The sequence below is a fragment of the Natator depressus genome, chromosome 10 (genome assembly GCF_965152275.1).
Source record: "Natator depressus isolate rNatDep1 chromosome 10, rNatDep2.hap1, whole genome shotgun sequence".
In the NCBI taxonomy this organism is placed as follows: Eukaryota; Metazoa; Chordata; order Testudines; family Cheloniidae; genus Natator; species Natator depressus.
In genome coordinates, this window is record NC_134243.1 from 53850413 (window position 1) to 53863247 (window position 12835).

The following is a 12835-nucleotide window of genomic DNA, read 5'->3' on the forward strand; positions in this document are numbered from 1 at the left end:
CAATGTTTCATTAATTTTCCTTTTGTTAGCCCTCCTTTGTACACAGTACAGGACTGGTGTATGTAATATAACATCAGCCCTATGCAAAGCAGCGTGTGTGTGTGTGGGCCCATCCTGCTTACTCCCCACCTCTGCATCCCCATGATGCCACTGATCCCACCAACACCCAGCTAGCTGCCTCGCGGCTGCCTGCAACCCTCTCGGCATGTGCTAACACATTTGTGAGATTCTGTGGTATCTGGTGACTCCCTTCTATGGACTGGGAAGGCAAAAGGCAGAGCTCCTGCATATCTTTCCAAGCAGGAAGTGGGGGAGAACAAGTAAGAAATTCAGTTTCTGCCACAGTCTGCTGGCACCAGAGAGTCAAATAAGACAACAAGGCGGAGTTGAGGATGGTGCACATGTGGGCTGGCTATTTAAGCAGAGCCCCTGGAAAAGTTGTGACCTCAGATGTGGCATGGACCTAAGGCTGCCATGGGCTATTTCTATGGTTTCTTTCCTCCTGGAGGCAGGTCCTGAGATGTTAGTGCTGCTTCCTGGAATAGTGATCAACTGGGAGTCCTGAAAGAGAATGTAGCTAACAACCTTGTCAAACACCCAAAGCAGGTCATCCTCATAGTGTATAAGCTCCACAAGCCCAGGACTGAGAGTGCCTTGATTGCATGCCAAGTACAGGCCTCCTTTTTGCTGTGGTCAAACCTCTGGGCTGGCAACCCACAAGTAAACATCTTTTGCTTTTAATTACCTCTTTCACCCTCCTTTTACCCTTCTCTCTCCCAACTTGTAATTTTCACGAGGTTACTCTCCAGCACACATTACAACAGAACAATTCAATGTGAGCAAAGCTACAGGTCAATGGTCCAGAAGGTAACCATAACATACTATTAGCTCACTTGGAAGTTTATTCATCGTATGTTGTGACCGGTAGTTCTAAGATGTCTAATCCTAACAAATAGGCAGTAGTTGCAGGGAAGGGCTTTTTAATTGTTGATATAAAAACTCAAGAATATTAGGGAAATGTAACTTTCCTGCCATAAAATATTCAAAAAACTTGGAATGATGAAAGGCAGTTCTCCATCTGGTGCAGATTTGCATGGAATCCGGTCAAAAACTGAAAACAACTTCTTTTAAGCATCATTGCAATCTGAGTAACGTTTAAAGCCAGAGAGGAGGAGAGTGGTTAGGTTAGGCACAAATATGGGAAGAAAAACCATAAATATGATGGATTTGTCTATTTTCAGTCTCCGCATGAGGAGACTGGGACTTGGGGCAGAATTTGCTAACTATAAAACCTGAATCCTCTTGTTCATTAGTGCAAGTGATTAGAGACAATGCATTAAGAATATTCACTTCTACTGGATTTGATCTACATAATCATTCTTTTGGGTTTTGCTTACTTCATTTTGATGTTGTTTGTGGCCCACAGTTATTTATCCATTTATAACCTATAATCTTCTACACATGGGATTTTTTCCCAGGGCATAAATATTACATGTCACCACCTTTGCTAAACTTCATGTCATTCAAAACTATGGGGAAAAAATACAGACAAGAATAACTAGCCAGTTCTTAGATGAGCAAACTGCTCAAGTAGCTTTTTTATTAAATAATATTAGGGTTATGCCCACATATAATTGTGTCATCTGAATCTGCGATGAATTGCAGGTGCATATACTAGTAGCCACATATCCAACTGAGTTCGGAGTGCACACTCAGAGTCAGATGTCTAACTGCTAATATATCTTACTAAAACAGGTCAGTTCTGAAAATCAGGCCCCTTTGTGAATCAATACAAAAGAGAAGAGTGTTCACACCGAGTAAATGAAATTATTTAATATTTATTACTCCAAATATTTACATTGGTGCCATAAATGTAGTGTTTTACAGAGGCAGATCTTGATGCCTGTCCCAGATAGCTCTGAAAAATTAATCTTCTTTCCTTCTTCCATTCCTATCCTTCGTTAGGTTTTACATCATACCCACTGTCCCATATATACTTGTGTATAAACCAATTTGTAAAAACTTCTTGTTTGCTATGTAAATATTAACTAAAAGGATAAAAGCAGCTTCATATGTAGTTGTTCAGCCTCTGGGCACATTTGCAAAATATCCAGTGAGGAGCAAAACAAAGCATCTAAGCCTCTGAGACTCCTCTCACCTGAGTTGGGTTACTAGCTGCAGCAAGGAGGCAGCACACAAAGTGGTGGGTGGCAGATAGGGCTCAGTAAATTACAAAACCCTCTGTGATTGAGTAAATGGGTGGGTATCTGATCCATGCAGCTCCTGGACCCTTGAGACCCCATTCTGACTCTTCTTCTGATCATCATCTTCCTCCATCTGGGCACTCTCCTTGTAACTCATTTTAGCTGCTGCAGCCTCTGGCTTCCCTGTCCCTTGGACTCCCACGGCTTTTTCAGCCGCCACAGGAGATTTGCCTGACTTGCATGTGGTTTTTCCCTGACATTGCCCTCCACTTCTGCAACCAAGAACTTTTACTGTAACTTCCCCAGAGGAGATTTACCAACATACAAGCCAACTCCCTGAAATAGTGAGTGGAAAACTAAAGCTACTTTCTCACTCTTGTATACATGTCTAGTTCATCACTGCTTTGCATTCTAATTCATATTGCTTGTAAATGCTATGTATCATATTTTCCATGCAAGCATTTACTCTTGCTCAAGAAAAGCCACATAGAACCCACCTATCCTATCTTTCCTCTTTTTCTTTGCAGTTTATTGCTCTCACTTGAGGTGTCATGTCATGTCTGAATTTAGAGCCCAATCCTGCAAATGGCTAAAAATAAGATTAATTTGACTTAAATAGGACTACTTACACCCTGGCTGTCCCCAGTTGCTCAAAGAGTCCCTTGGATAGCTGGTATAAATCAGAGAAATTGCCCTCATTTACCCTGGGGCCCAACCAAGCACCACTATAGCTTCAGGATCAGGGCTACAACACCCCTGCACTGAGATGTACCAAGCATGCTAAGCTAGGAGCTGGGCTGTGTCTTTACTTGTTCTTGTAGAATGCCCAGCCAACTTCTGAGAGGCCAGAAATTATTATATTAATTAGCTGCCATCATTTCATATGTCAAAGATAGGAGCAACATGCATTGAAAATATATAAATTCCAATCACTTCATAAATTACGTGTTGTGCATTTAAATATAGTGTTAAATGGAGCAGATGTTACACATGTAACTTGTATTTTATGAATTAGTGTAATTTACATACAGAGAAACCAAAAAAGAAGAGCTCTCCTCCTTTTCTCATGGCAGAATGGTTGACATAACATAATCAAAAGCAACAGAAGTTTCCACCTTGCTCCCCAGGTTGTTTCCTGACCCTTAAAATGAGGTTCTGGGAGCCTTTTTATTTCCAGTAACTTTCAGCTTTATCAGCTCTGTGAATCTGTAGGAGCAGTTGTGTTCTTAGCGCTTTTGAAAAACCAATCACTTATTTAGGACCTTAGGAGGAGGCTGACCTTAGGCACACATTTTTGAAAATCTTACCCATGCTTCGTGTAACCTGACAGTGGTCAATTATTTCCTCAAAACAATGTTGGATTCACTTATTATGAAAAAGGCACATGGGCCACTGTAACTTAAATGGAATGAATTTAAGGGCTCTGGTGACCTTCATAAATCATTCTAATTTCTCTCTTGCTGGAATACATTTCTTGGTAGAGTTATTTCCCTCTAAATGTTTGCAGTTCACCTGCTAGTCCATATATTTCAACACAAAATACCCTTGAGAAAGCTCTTATCAGAGCAGCTCTTATCTCAACAGCTCACACTTAATTAGGTTTTCCCAGAAACGGGGAACAATAATAGAACAGGGGAGAGGGCTTTCCAAACACAGGGGTGGGGCCAGGGTTGTCCTAGGTTACCTCTGATATGTCTGGCACTTGTCATTTGATTCTGATCATCTCACCTTTTGAGGAGTATGACCCATCTCTATGGATGAAGTATAGACCAGCGGTTCACAAATGAGGTGCAGGAATGTGTTAAGGGAGGTGTGAACTGTGTGCTTTTTCTTTAAAATAAATAAATAAAAGCTCCAGCTGTCAGCCCCAGGGAGCTGGGGCTCTTGCAAAAGGGCCATGCCCACATGGGAGGCAGGGGGAGAGGATAAAAGGAACAGGCGGAGCCCTGGCTGCTGCCCAGTCTTGGCCTCTCCTCCCACCCCCCAAATCCCTCACCAGGAGGCAGCCCTGGCTCGGGATTTCCTTCAACCGCCTCCAAATCAGAGGTGGTGGTGGGGCTCTGGTTGTCAGCCCCAGGGAGGCGGCAGCAGCACAGAGTAAGGGTGGCAATGGGGTGCTAAGTCTGCTGTGAAAAGTGATATTGACGAATATCACTTTTCACATTGCCACCCTTACTTCTGCACTGCTGCTGGTGTGGCACTGCCTTCAGAGCTGGGTGCCCGGCCAGCAGCCTCTGCTCTGCCTTCAGAGCTGGGCGGTGGTACGTGTACTTGTGGGGCGACGGGGCATAAATGACTACAGCCATAAAGAAGGCGGTGCAATCAAATAAATTTGAGAACTACTGGTGTAGACTAAATGCTGGCTTTTAAAAGTGAAATTGCAAGTGAAAGTGAGCAGCATGAATGAGATGCCTTCTTCCCTGAAATGGTTACTGGGGGTGATATTCAGATTCTTTTGCCCTTTACTTTTCCTCTCTGAGCACAATCCTGTCCCTCACCCCATTGATATCCTATGCAATTTGGTCCCAATTCAGCAACACCATGGGCGGCGGGTATCATAGGCTGGGGGAGGCTGAGCCTCCCCAAACAGCCAGGTGTGGCTCCACCCCCAGTCCTTTCCTGCTTCCTGCTCTGCAGGCAGTTATTCCCCTGTGCCATCATGGCCACAGCTGGGGCCGTGCTGCCCAGCCTCCCAGCACTCCAGGGATGGCAGGCAGGGGCTGGGGGTGCTAGCCTGGGGCATGGGCTAGGGGCCACAGTGAGGGGCCTCTGGTCTCTTGTGGGCACACGGATGGGGCGGGGCCTCGGGCAGAAGGGGTGGGACTTGGGGACTAGCCTCCCCGAGCCAGCGGTTTACCCGCTGCCCATGGGCAAAACACATAACTTTAAGCACCTTGAAGTCAATGGGACTATTAATGTGTTTATATTTAAGCATGTCTTTAAGAGCGCTACTGAGTAGGGATGGACTTCTTCACATGCTTACAGTTAGGCACGTGCTAAAGAGCTTTGCTGAAAATGGGTCTTCGCCACTGATTTCAATGGGAGCAGCACTGGGCCCTCAAAGTGTGTTGAATTTTTCTAAACTTTGAACAAAAGTTGTGCTACATGAGTCTCTCGTTCAAAAGTCAATATTCTCCTGCCTGGTCTTAGTACAGACTTTAGGAATCACGCTGAATACAAAAAGACACGTGTGTGCATGTGCAAAAAATAAGTATGGAGCCCGGACAGAAGGAAGAGGAATTGACCCATTAACACACTTTTAAAAAAAAAACAAAACAAAACTTTTTTTAAAATATTCAGAGACGCATCCCTGTCTCTCCTAAGTCCCTTTTGCGCTGCTCCAGCTCTTTCTTCATTCATGAACTCCCCATGAATAAATTGCAAACTTCTTATTTTTACTCATTTATTTTGAACTATTTACAAATGCTCTTACCAACTAATTCTTGGTCTGTAGATCGTTCATGAGCAGTTGACTGTGAATATTCAAAATCTGCAACTCAGGCTATTAATTACCTAATTTGTATGGAAGAATTTCTGTTTCCTGATGAAAAACTGATGTAATTCACCAGCAGCAATATGGATTTTAAATTTTGCAGTTCACTGTTGCAGATTAGGCAGTTTAAAATTTGCTTTCAGTGCACGTTCTAACCTTTGAGGTTTTTAAAATTTTCTTTTCACAGCATTTGCTAATCATGATAGTAAGGCTTGTTCAATAGACTATTCATGGAAAGCCAACATAAAAGGGATTAAATACAATCTACATGGATTTATTTAAAATTTGAACAAATAACTCTAGTTTTCAAAATGCATCAGCTGATCTATCATCTGATCAGATTGTCAGTTTGAGTGAAGAAACTGGCCTTTGACTTTTTGTGCCCATAAATAAAACGTGACATGGATAGTTCAAGGATAAAATGTAGTGACAGGATCTGGTTAATTCAGTTTAGACAGTGGATTTGTGTACTTTTGCAGTTGGATTTGAATGGCTGAATATGCTCTATTAAGGGAATATTCATTGTCTGATGAGCCTGGTTTTCCTTTGGTGTGTGTTTTGTTTTTGGTTTTTTTGAAAAATGTTTGCATCAGTAATTGGAAAACTTCAATGCCATTCAGCAGAGAACGTATAACACTTTGGTATTCATCTGCCTTTAAATCCAAATCCTGTTTGCAAAGCACAACCAGACAAGGAGCTCAGGATCACTGCTGGAGGTGGCTTAATGGCGCTACATAGTGACATGCAGTATAGTTGTAGCCATGTCGGTCCTAGGATATTAGAGAGACGAGGTGGGTGAGGTAATATCTTTTATTGGACCAAGCTTGTCTCTGTCACCAGAAGTTGGTCCAATAAAAGACATTACCTCACCCAGCTTGTCTTTCGACGTAATGACAGTCACCTCTGTGCTAAGGCAAAGTGCTGCGGTTTGTCCGGCTCTCCTCCCAGCCACAAATACCCTGCAGAGAGGAACTCCACAGTGTCTCCATGGTCATGTCCCTCTGTGACAGTGAGGAAGAATAGGTAGGATTTGTCTCTCTGTAATATTTATATTCCAATTCTGCTTTTCATTACACTGCCTAATCCTTAGACAGTTAAACATTTACCTGTCTGGTTTTCTAACACTTTGTGAATGCTCTTATATTTGGCATGGTTAATCTGTCTCCTGGAACCCTTTTCATTTTTCAGAGTATAGCTTAATGTGAAATGCTCACTGACCATGAATAAGTAGCTGATGGTGCTCTGTGTGGCAGGTGCTGGCTAATTGCATGTGTTCGTTTCACAGCTGCTATGTGGTCTTACTATCCAGCAGAGGCAGATCATGAAAGTTCATCTGAACCGTGACTGGTCAACAACAATCTAAGACAATGGTGTATTTGTTCTTACATAGTGACAGTAAAACGCCACAGGGCAATGCTGGCTGTTTAGCCATTTTTCACAATTTTGTGCTGCACAAATGCTGAACAAAGCACAGTAAATGAGTGATGTGATGTAATGCATTTTCCAAAGAATCTTCCATAAAGAAAATGATCATAAATCTTTTCAGGGAGTGGGATGCTTTTTGAGAAAATATATGGGCCATAATCTACAACCCTCAATTACAAGTATACAACCTTCCTGATTTCAACACAGTTATGCTGAGGTACAGTATTTGCTCCTATGTTTCAAAATAAGAAAAATCACAGTGGTTTTCAATTTAAAAAAAAAAAAACAACAAAAGAGATTCAGTAATTCCTAGTGTTGACAGTCCCCTCCCATAAATTTGTCTAGTCTGTGAACTGCATGGATCAGATCTGAGGGCTGAATGTTTTATAATAAGAATCTTGTGTTGGAGAAACGAGAAGGCAAGTTTCATTGCTTCTTGTGGCACTCATTAGCATACTGTAGTTACAGCAGAAATCTGTCAGTTTGTGCTTTTTGGACCCTCCTTTTATAAGTAGGCTGAAATTTGATAGATTTTATATTATACGTTGTAACGTGCAGTAACTCTCTGTGGTAAGCATATATGGGCAGTTCACATGAGAACCCAGTAACGTTTAATGATATATGGAAATGTTTTATTGATTACATGGGCAAAAAATCAAATATGACATGAAGGCAGTTTTAGGGAAAGGAGCTAATGTTATGTGTCAATATATAGACGCTCAGGATGAAACTCTCACTGCACCCACATTGTCATGAAGGGGATTGCGTGAGGTAAAGTAGCCTTTGTTTGGGCAGTCAAACCTCCTGGGAGGTTCCTTTGTATTGCAAAGCAACTGCACAAAAAGGAGGGCTGAGTCCTAGTCCCAAACTCACCTTTCAAGGGCTTGTGTTCCTAGGTGGGCAGGTTTGGGCTAGGGGACTTCCTACATAAAAAGCCCTGGGGATTAGGGAGGGATAGGGAAAAGTGTGTTTAAACAGAGATATTCCAGAGAGCATACAGCTGCCTAATGGTGAAAGGGCAGGTGTGCTTTGGCTTTGTGTTTCTGCGAAAGAGAGCTGTTCCTTGTATGCAGTCTGGCCCAAATCCACAAAGATATCAAGTCTGTCTCTCAATGGGAGGTAGGCGCCTAAGTACATTTGAGGATCTGGGTCACTGTGACCGCCTCTGACTAAAAAAAACAGTTTATTCGTTCTATAAATAAATTACTCTAACAAAATACCCTGACTGTCACTGATTTTTCTTCCAGCAGTATACAGCTTTACAAGGCCCCCACATCTGCTACCACTTGGCAAAGGAGCTACACTACAGCAAAACACACAAAACACACAAATGTGCACTTCTTCTCTGTCCTCATTCCCTACTATGTCTTTTACTAGGTGTTAGGTATGAAATGTACTATTTCCCCAAATCTTCTACTCCTGCTCCCTCTCCCTCACATGTTCATAGCCCCAGTGTTCAGAGTAACAGCCGTGTTAGTCTGTATTCGCAAAAAGAAAAGGAGTACTTGTGGCACCTTAGAGACTAACCAATTTATTTGAGCATAAGCTTTCGTGAGCTACAGTGAGCTCACTGTAGCTCACGAAAGCTTATGCTCAAATAAATTGGTTAGTCTCTAAGGTGCCACAAGTACTCCTTTTCTTTCTCCTTACAATGTGTATGATAGGTTTCAGAGTAACAGCCGTGTTAGTCTGTAGTGAGCTGTAGCTCATGCTCAAATAAATTTGGTTAGTCTCTAAGGTGCCACAAGTACTCCTTTTCTTAATGTGTATGATAATCAAGGTGGGCCATTTCCAGCACAAATCCAGGGTTTAACAAGAACCCAGTGGTTTCTTCAAGCCCTCCTTATTATTGTCCCAATTCAGGAAAGCATCCATATTCAACAAGCTTAAGTTTTGCACATGCTTAAGAGCACTTAACTTAAATTAGACTTAAGTTGTTTTTCTGAATCAGGACCTGTAAGAGTGACTCAGCCAATCAGGGAACAGAAACAATAGCATGAAAATCAGGCGACCAGTCACAACTGAGGAATTGATCTCAAATACAGTGTGTCGGAATTCACAAAGAACTGATAGTGAGCAATCCATAGAATAAAAATGTTCAAGAAAACAAATTTTAACAAAATAAATTCAAATAACAAATATGAGGATATTGCAGAAAAACAGGCTAAAGTTGTCAAGGAAAATTTATTCACCTTGAACTGTTCAGTCAAGCCCTATTTTGATTTCAGAGAATCCTTCTCTTTAGGCTCTGAGGTTTGAGTTTCCCAAAATTTTCCATCCTTTGCCTCATGGAGGGCTATTGAAACAGCCCACCTCTAACTGAACTGGTCTCATTCCATCCACAGAGATGACTGGAATGTCTGTCACAAGCAGTGAATTAAACAATTTAAAAAAAAAAAAGCCATTCTCAACATTTCTCAGCGGCTGGTGTGAACCATGAGGCAGGACACAGGTTCTGATGATCCCTGATCCCAGAACACACTGCATATCCCAACTATTAGCAACACCTCCATTGTTCCATGCACAAATGCACAATATTCCTGTGTAGTTCGACGGATGTAATGCACTGTAGTAAGTAAATGATGCAATTACAGGTGATGCCCACAGAATACATATGAAAGGGGAGCATTGGGTTTCTTACACAAGTCTGGGGAAAACTGTATTCTGTTTTATTGCTTGGAAAGATTTTATTAAACATTTCAATGTTAATTAGCATTTTCCATGTTGTAAATGAAACACTTTGAGGGGAGGAAGGAAAAACCATGAAGGCTTGACTGTAAAATTTACATTAGCAAATATTGCAATTTACGATGGACTGACATTTCCTGTACATACAATATATAGTGCTTGGAATGGGGAGATGTTATAATTTTGCATTGAATAAGTAAACTGAAGTGTCTCTCATATGAAAGGCTCATTAAATATCCTCCCACTAGTCCATACGCAGAACCCCCGCTGATATTAGTAGCTATCTCTCTGTCCTTCCCCACAATCTCCAGGCTTTATCAGATCTGGAACAGACTTTCTATATATCTCTGCTTCTTTGGTTTTTCATCTTATTTCATAGTTCAGCTCCGTACCTCTCCTTATGTCTCCGATTTTTTTTTTTTCTTAATCCTGTCAGGTATTTTGGGATAGCGCTGGTAGGGTAGATGCAATAAAACAACAGCCTGAGCTGAGTACCTTTGGGTCAGTGGGTGTGAAAGGAACTCACCACTTAGCAGAATATGGCCTTAATCTTCTATTGTATCAATAGGTGTTCCACAAGCAGATCATTAGCAAAATATGGCTCAGACTGTTTGTTATTCTGACCAAGATGGGGAAACCCTAGTCTATAATAATACTATAATCCTGAGATTACTGAAGGGGGGTGAGGGGCTGTGTAATTCTCACAAAGAGTTTGTCTTGTTTCTTCTGCTATGGCAAGTATTTTTGGTCTCTCTAAATCTTGGCAATGTTGATGACACTTGACAGCATTTTTGGGGAGTTAATGCTTAACCGCTATTTAAGCTTTTCTGAGCTCATTTAAATAATGCTGTTAGATGCCTTCAGGTGTTTTATTGCTTTCAAGGAGATTTCTAGTATTTACTCTTTTTTTTTCCTCTTGCTGCAATCAGTTAGCACATTTGTAGCATGATAGTCTTGGGATTCTGTCAATGTACCGCTTATTAATTCTATTTGATTTCAGGGGCTCATATTTATCTGTAAGATCGCAGACTCCATTTTGAATGTGGGGTTGGTTTGCCTTCTCTGTGTCCTTTTACCTCTGTATTGGGCTGGAATGCCAAGGGGTAGCATCACAGGACTAAAAAATAGTCACAAATGTAAGTGTTCTCCCACTGAAATGGAACCACCCTAGACAACAGACTGGCTCCAATGCAGATGAACCAGTCTTCCCAGGTGGGCTGGTAACTATGCAACTAGTAGGGGATTTTGATCACCTGATGAGGCTAATCAGGAAGTCCTCTGACAAAGGGAGCTGGAGCATATAAAAAAGAGAGGCCCTCAGCAGCCAGCTGGCCCAGACGTTCCATGTTCTGGATGCAAAGTTGTGCACAGAAAGGAGAGGAAGGATCCTGGACTCTTTAGAGGACTCTGGCCTATACCCAGAGAACTCCCCACAGTGGTGAGAGAATTGAGGTAGCAAAAGGCATATAGGTGTGTCTACATCTGGGTATTTCCCATGCTAAGTAACGAGTAAAGTCTCTCTGTTGGCTTTCACTGTCACATGCCCCTGAAGTGTTAAAGTATAGACCAACAGGCTCACACCTTCAGTAGGATTCTGGGGAATATGCAAGAGCAGCTGGGGAGGCTTAGGAGAGACCGCACTAGTTTCAGGGCATAGGCAATTGGACCGTGAGGTCCACCATGCCAAGAGGGGTGCTGGACACAAGGTCCATACCCAGAGTGCATGCCTAAAGGCCCAAAGCCAGGGACAGTGTCTAAACTCGCCCAGCTCCAGCAAGCTAAGGGTGTTTGGATCCCTTGAGACCAGTCTGGTGAGCATTCAGCAGTGACAGCTCGACCGGATCTGTGTGACGTAGTTCCCAGAGAAACAATGGGAACTGTCGGTTGGGTCACAATGCATGCTGGGAAAGGGGTTGAGCTCTAAAAGAGCTCCATTTTTGCTAAGTAAGAGAGAAAGTGGGAAAGAGGCAACACCTGGTATAGGGGCTGCTCTCTGAAATGAGCAGGATATACAGTGGGTCACCCGCTAAGTACCATCCAAGGAAGAAGCCTGTGGGGGGCCAGAGAGGAGGCCCCAAGGCAGGCAGGAGACTGAAGAACCCTGAGGAGGGGTAAGCTTGGTAAGTTGGTAAAGGACTATAAATCTGAAACTAAGGAATTTTATGGAAGGGTGAAGTATGTGGACTTGCAGTAAAGGCAAGAGAAAGAAATGGCTTGAGACAAAAGAAATATTATGGGCTTGAGACCTGGACTTGGGCCCCTTCTCATTGTCTAGGGCTGGGGCTTCCAGAAAGGGTGGGAGGAAATCCACCCAGTCCTTCACTCCCCTGCATCTAGGGAGGAAGATGACTGGCCATGGGTAGAGAACTGTGGCTCAGGGAAGGTGAAGGGCTGTCCTTGTTTTGCTGAACTTTTCATTGCTGTGGAAGGATCAGACTCTTCCTAATACAGCTGGCTAGCCAGTCACTGAGCAGAAGCTAAGGCAGTCATCCCACTGAATGATGGAAAACTAGGCTGCTTGGCACATCTACTGTAAAGCTTTTGGAAAATAACTTAAAACATAGAAAAAAAATCCAGTCCACGGGGGTTGGAACAAGAAGTCTGCCTTCTCTGGGTTCATACTTTATGCTGGTTTCCAAGCCCTATACACTTGCTACTTCTGCCACAAGATGGATGTGAGAGTAGACACCACATTGCTTCCTTCCTTCCTGCCACTTATGGGTGCTGTGCATGCTTGAAGCAATAGGAAAGGAGCAGTTCTTGTCTTCAAGTGTGGGAACTGGACTTCTGGTGGATCCTTACATGGGCTGCATGGGACACATGTCCCGCCCACACCAGGTGAGGATGAGGTGGAACCTGGTCAGCTTCCCTTTCTGTTTACCATATGAGTTTCTGCATACTAGTAGAGCTCTGGTTTTGAGGAGCCTTAATTAAGCCTTGATTTAGTTGTGTGATTTCTGTAGCAGAAAAAGAGATCTGTATAAATCAGAGTAAAATAATTTCATGGCAAAGGATACTGTACTAT

General features: G+C 42.7%; 1 protein-coding gene across 1 annotated transcript in view; it reads left to right on the top strand.

Moving 5' to 3' along the window:
* The first annotated feature begins 6560 nt into the window (after positions 1-6560).
* Positions 6561-12835, top strand: part of LOC141994519 (uncharacterized) — a 34685-nt gene continuing 28410 nt past the window's right edge. Inside the window, exon 1 of the mRNA XM_074964749.1 lies at positions 6561-6720. The gene's annotated coding sequence lies outside the window, so the exon portion shown is untranslated. The remainder of the gene's footprint in view (positions 6721-12835) is intronic.